Consider the following 6,831-nt stretch of genomic DNA (forward strand, 5'->3'; position numbering starts at 1 on the left):
GGACAGGAAAGATTAATCTAGAGCACTTATCTCTTTGCGTTATAGTTAATCATTTATGTGCCACTTCTATGATGGATTATGAACCATGAGGTAAGGGAGCATGCATCTCAAGACATCTTTATAGTGCCTGGGCCATGTCGGGGCTCAGGAAAATTGGTTGAATTGATACTGATAAAAAACATATTTCCTTAGCTTTAAAAATACCATGCAGATGGGCCACGGTGGCTCAGCAGGCAAAGTTCTCATCTGCCATGCTGGAGACCTGTGTTTGATTCCCGGTGCCTGCCCATGCAAAAAAAGAAAAGAAAAGAAAAGAAAAAAAACATGCAATTTAATACAAATTTCGGGTTTCCAAAACATCTGAGCAGACTCTTATGGGACGTGTGGATTTCACGAACTCTACAATTTAGCACTGTTTGGCAACTTCACCTTGCCTGATACATTCTGGCCCTGGAATACATCTCGAAGAGTCTATGTCACATCTTAAGGGGTGGTAAAGCCTATTCTACCTGATAATGTCTGAGATGGGAATTGCTGAATGCTAGATTCTTGAGGGATCTGAAAAAAGAGTGTGAGGTCCTGGGACAGATGGAGGAAGAGTTCGGTTATTGGGGTGGAGGCTAAGGGCCAGTAGAGGTCCTTAGAAGTTAGCTCCCACGACACCCCTAAGCTGCCTCTCTTGTGTCATTAGGGAGGATGGTGGCACCATCCTGAAGCACCTGGACTCTGAAGGGCCAGCCAAATTAACTGGTGCCCAAATTAATCCATTAATACAAATGTATTGAGTCTGAAATGCCTAGAAGTCTGTCCATACGGCAGACTTCAGACAAAGAACAGATGGAACTGTTATGGAATATAAGAAAAGTTTTCTTTATCTTCTAATACCACAAGTCCACAAACCCACAACTAAGGAATAGATGGGACAGACAAGAAGATTAGTTTTGTTTTGTTCTTAAATACAAGAAATATCATGAGAGAAATTTCAGCCAAGTTTTTAAGGAGCTAAATTTTGGAACAAAATTTTGCTTATTCAAAGTTGCACAGCCCCTTCACAAGTTGGGGAAGCTGACTTTGATTAGAAGCTGGTAATTGCAGATTTATATGGTACAACATCTGTTCTTTGTTTAATATAGCCTCAAAAGAATTTAGGGAAAGTGGAGTCTATAAAATCTCAATGTTCTTTGAAACCACCAGTCTCAAAGGGGTACTTGAGAGTTGGTCAAATTAAAACTCTTGGCTATGTTCTCGCCTTTATTTAGACTTTACAAAATTGGCAAATAATCAGCTTTGGGACCATGAAATAAGTATGAGGAACTCGTGGAGGGGACTTGGGCTCTGCATTCAACCAAATTTCGCTGTCCAACCAAGGAAAAGAGCTGAGACACTGATGTGAAGAACTGGGATCCCTTTGGGATAAATGTGGGGCTGTATTGAGATCTTGTTCTTTATATAAAAAAACAAAATATCCATCAACTACAAGAGATGATCCATTTGAGAAATCATACTAGATGTAAGGGGCTGATAAAGTTGTCTCCTGATTTTTTTCTTTAGGGATAATAAAAACGACCGTGTTGTTTTGTGGCAATAGAGAAAATATTACATCCAGTCATAGACTGTTAATTGAATACCTGCTCCATGCCAGAAACTGTTTTAGTTGCTGAGAATAGAGGAGTGAACAAGACTCAAGTACATCCTGTTTTCACGGTGTGTACATTCTGGGAGAAGACAGGCAATATACCAATAAACAAGATAACTAAAGATAATAGTTTGGAGAAAAAACACAGTGCAATGTAGTAGAGAATGGCAGTATAGGTGGGAGTGGGGGGCTATTTGTCATTTTATTTATTTTTATTATGAAAAAAAAATTTTTTTTAATTAACGGAAAGAAAAGAAAAAGAAATTAACACAACATTTAGAAATCATACCATTCTACATATGCACTCAGTAATTCTTAACATCACCACATAGATGCATGATCATCGTTTCTTAGTACATTTGCATCGGTTTAGAGGAACTAGCAACACAACAGAAAAAGATATAAAATGTTAATATAGAGAAAAGAAATAAAAGTAGTAATAATAGTAAAAAAAAAAAAAACCTATAGCTCAGATGCAGCTTCATTCGGTGTTTTAACATGATTACTTTACAATTAGGTATTATTGTGCTGTCCATTTTTGAGTTTTTGTATCTAGTCCTGTTGCACAGTCTGTATCCCTTCAGCTCCAATTACGCATTATCTTACCCTGTTTCTAACTCCTGCTGGACTCTGTTACCAATGACATATTCCAAGTTTATTCTCGAATGTCCGTTCACATCAGTGGGACCATACAGTATTTGTCCTTTAGTTTTTGGCTGGACTCACTCAGCATAATGTTCTCTAGGTCCATCCATGTTATTACATGCTTCATAAGTTTATCTTGTCTTAAAGCTGCATAATATTTGGAAATGACATATCAGATAAAGGTCTAGTATCCAGAATTTATAAAGAGATTGTTCAGCTCAACAACAAAAAGACAGCCAACCCAATTACAAAATGGGAAAAAGACTTGAACAGACACCTCTCAGAAGAGGAAATATGGATGGCCAAGAGGCACATGAAGAGATGCTCAATGTCCCTGGCCATTAGAGAAATGCAAATCAAAACCACAATGAGATATCATCTCACACCCACCAGAATGGCCATTATCAACAAAACAGAAAATGACAAGTGCTGGAGAGGATGCGGAGAAAGAGGCACACTTATCCACTGTTGGTGGGAATGTCAAATGGTGCAACCACTGTGGAAGGCAGTTTGGCGGTTCCTCAAAAAGCTGAATATAGAATTGCCATATGACCCAGCAATACCATTGCTAGGTATCTACTCAAAGGACTTAAGGGCAAAGACACAAACGGACATTTGCACACCAATGTTTATAGCAGCGTTATTTACAATTGCAAAGAGATGGAAACAGCCAAAATGTCCATCAACAGAAGAATGGCTAAACAAACTGTGGTATATACATACGATGGAATATTATGAAAAAATTTTCAAGAAACTTTATATTCCCCAGATACAGCAATGCTCAATCTCCCCCCACATTTAATTCTCTGTTCCCTTTTCCTTTTTTTTTTTCTTTTGGTGAAAATGTTTTAGAACAAATCCCAAACTTCATTCATTTAATCCTAACTTTAGTGTGCATCTCTAGTAAGTAAAAGCTGGAAAGATCTTTTAAAACTTCTGTTTAAATAAATTTCAAGTTCGTATTTTTAATTATGAAACAATTACCAAGCATTGTGAAAAGCAGTTATGTAAATAGCCCATAATCTCATCACCTAAACTTAGAAACTTTTCAGATTTGTGTGTTTTCTTCCATCTCTTAAAAAACATTTTTATTGCATATACAAATAACATACTGTTGGAAGCTTGTTGACATGTCATGAAACGAAGGCATCTGTGTAACAGACGCTCCATTTTTTTTCTTGCAATTTATTTGCCAGAAAAAAAATGGTATTTCTTTGTTTCCCACATACAGGATTCATTCCACATGTTCTTCTAGCCCGTGTATTTTCTATAAAATGGTAATCAGATCTATATTCTAGACTAGGCTCAGGATTAGTAACAGAGCCATGCTTAGCCAGATTGGAGCCTGAGGGCAAAAGGAAAAATCATTAATACTGATCTTTTATTTAAAATTATGATATTTTGTTTCATCATGGACTTTTTGCATTAATTTCAATTTTTTTTTAAAATAATGCATTAATATATGTTTTGATTTTTGAGTTTTTGGCATCGCCCAGTCTCAATCCTGGCCAGTTCAGTCTCAGGTTCAATTTTTGGGGGAAGAATACTGCATGGTTGATTGTATACTCCCATCAAGAGGGACTTGCTATCTGGTTTTCTCTCTTTTTGTCATTAAGAATGACTAGTGGAAGTCCCCGCTCTCACCCCAATTATTCCACATTGTACTGGAAATCCTAGCGAGGGCAATAAGACAACAAATAAAAGACATTCATATTGGAAAGGAAGAAATAAAACTGTCCCCTTTCACAGATGACATGGTTGTCTACCAAAAACATCCCAATGATTCTACAAAAAAAACCAAACAAAAAAAAAGGCTTCTGGAACTAGTAAATGGTTTTAGCAAGATCCCAGACTTTTCTTTGTTGGGAGGTTTTTGAGACTAATTCAATCTCTTTACTTTGAATGGTCTGATAAAATCTTCTGTGTCTTTGTGTGTCTGTGTTGGAGCTTATGTGTTTCTAAGAATTTGTCCATTTCACCACGTTATCTAATTTTTTGGTGTACTGTGGTTCAAGGTATTCCCTTATAATCCTTTTTATTTCTGTAGGATCAGTAGTAACTCTTTCATTTCTGATTTTAGTTATTTGCATCCTCTCTCTTTTTTTCTCTGTCAGTTTAGCTAGATTTTGTTGATTTTATTGACCTTTTCAAATACCAACTTTTGGTTTGTTGACTCTCTTTATTTTTAAATTTTTCTATTTTATTTCTCTCTATTCTAATCTTTGGTATTTCCTTTCTTCTGCTCAATTGTGGTTTAGTTTGCTTTTCTTTTTCTGGCTCCTCCAGTTTTGAGGTTAGGTCTTTGAGGTGAGATCTTTTTTCTTTTATAATGTAAGCATTTAGGGCTTTAAATTTCCTTCTCAGCACTGCCTTTTCAGCATCCCATAAGTTTTGGTATGTTATATTATTTTCATTTGCCTCGAGATATTTCCTAATTTCCTTATCATTTTTTTTTCCTTTGACCCATTGATTGTTTAAGAGCGTATTGTTTAATTTCCAGATATTTGGAATTTTCCAGTTTTCCCTGTGTTATTGATTTCTTGCTTCATTTCATTTTGGTCAGAGAAGATACATTGTGTGGTTTCAATATTTCAAAATTTATTGAAACTTGTTTTATGACTTAACATATGGTTTATCTTGGAGAATGTTCCATGTGCACTAGAGAATAGTATATATTCTGCTGCTGTTGGATTAAGTGTTCCATATGTGTCTGTTAGGTATGGTTGGTTTACAGTATCATTCAACTCTTCTATTTCCTTACTGCTCTTCTATCTAGATGTTCTATCCATTATTAAAAGTGGCACATCAAGGTCTCCTACTAATAATGTAGAACCAATTATTTCTCCTTCCAAATCTGTCGATATCTGCTTCATATTTTGGGGCTCTGCCATTAGATGCATATTATTTATAATTATGTCTCCTTTTTGAATTGACTGCTTTATTAGTATATTGTGACCTTCTATCTCCCTTTTAATAGTTTTTTATTTAAAATCTATTTTAAATCAGCTCTTTTTGGTTATACTGTTTGAATGGTATATATTTTTTGCATTCCTTTCACTTTCAGCTGACTTGTGTTAGAATCTAAGGTGAGTCTCTTATAAATATATGCTCTTGTAAATAGCATATAGTTGTGTCATGCTTTTTTTTTTTTAATGCATTTTGTCAACCTGTCTTTTTGCTGGAGAGATTGAGCCATTTAAATTTAATGTAACCGTAAATGTTTCATTTCAAACTGCTAATTCAGGGCTTTCTTCTGCCATTTTGCTATTTGGTCTTTATAAGTCTTATATCTTATTTTGTCCCTCAATTATTTTATTAATGCCTACTTTCATATTCATTTGATTTTTTGCAGTGTACCATTTTAAGTGCCTTCTCAATTCCTTTGCATATATTTTTCATATATTTTCTTTGTGGTTATGATGGGAATTAAGTTTAATATCATAAATCTATAGCAATGATTTGATTTGATACTAACTTAACTTCAATAGCATACATATACATTGTCCCTATGCCCCCACCCCAAATCTTTTTGCTGTACTTGTTACAAATTATATCTTTATGCATTGCACATCCATAGATTTGTCATTACTTTTTATGCATTTGCATTTTAAAACATGTAATAAATAAAAAGTGGATTTACATATGAAAAATATAAGACAATAGTACTGGAATCTATAGTTACTGCTATGGTTACCTTTACCAGAGGCCTTTCTTTCTTTATGCCACTTCAATACTGATACTGTTCGAAAGTGGGGGGTTCTCTACCTGACGCATCCAAATGACCAGTTCCTGAGACACCAGGATTTCAAAGAGAAAAAGAGTTTACTGCTAAGTGCAAAGCAGGAGATCAGATAACCTAGGGTCTTAAAAATCTGTCTCCCCAAACTGCAGTAATTCTGATAGTTTTATTAGAGAAAAAGATGGTCAAGTTTTAGGGTAATGAGCACAGTGGCTCTAGATGATGTACTTAGAGGTGATCTCATTATTTAGCATGCACAGATTGATTACATGCTTAGTCATAGAATGAGTGTAAGAAAATGACAGCATTATGATGGGCGTGATTTTTAGTGTTATAATGATAGGTCACTTATAGGTTCGGTTTAAACTACTGCACAAGAAAGGCAGACCATTTTGGTTAGATCCAGCTTCATTTATCAAAATAACTTTGGAATTGGGGTGGGGTATTTTGGGGCTGACCTGAGTCTCTTCATTAATAAACATGAGGGGCTGTTTCAGTGATCATGAGACTCTAAAGTCAAAAACAGGATAAGAAGGGTACAAGTGAGGATCAAGGTTTTTACAATCACAAGGACACAAGATAAAGGCTATACAATCATCAGAGATAAGGCAGCTGGATTACGGTTCAGAGATTTCAGGTATTTCCCTCTGTCTACTCTAATGTACCAGAAAGTAAAAAGGAATATCTATATAATGATTCAGTAATCATAGTCAGCCCCTAAATCCTAACCTCTCAGTTACAATTCCTCCCTCTCATTTGATCATTCTCTCAATTTTGAGGAATATCTGGGTGATGACCATTCTAACTTCTT

Source organism: Tamandua tetradactyla, chromosome 12 (assembly GCF_023851605.1).
Source record: "Tamandua tetradactyla isolate mTamTet1 chromosome 12, mTamTet1.pri, whole genome shotgun sequence".
NCBI classification, from domain to species: domain Eukaryota; kingdom Metazoa; phylum Chordata; class Mammalia; order Pilosa; family Myrmecophagidae; genus Tamandua; species Tamandua tetradactyla.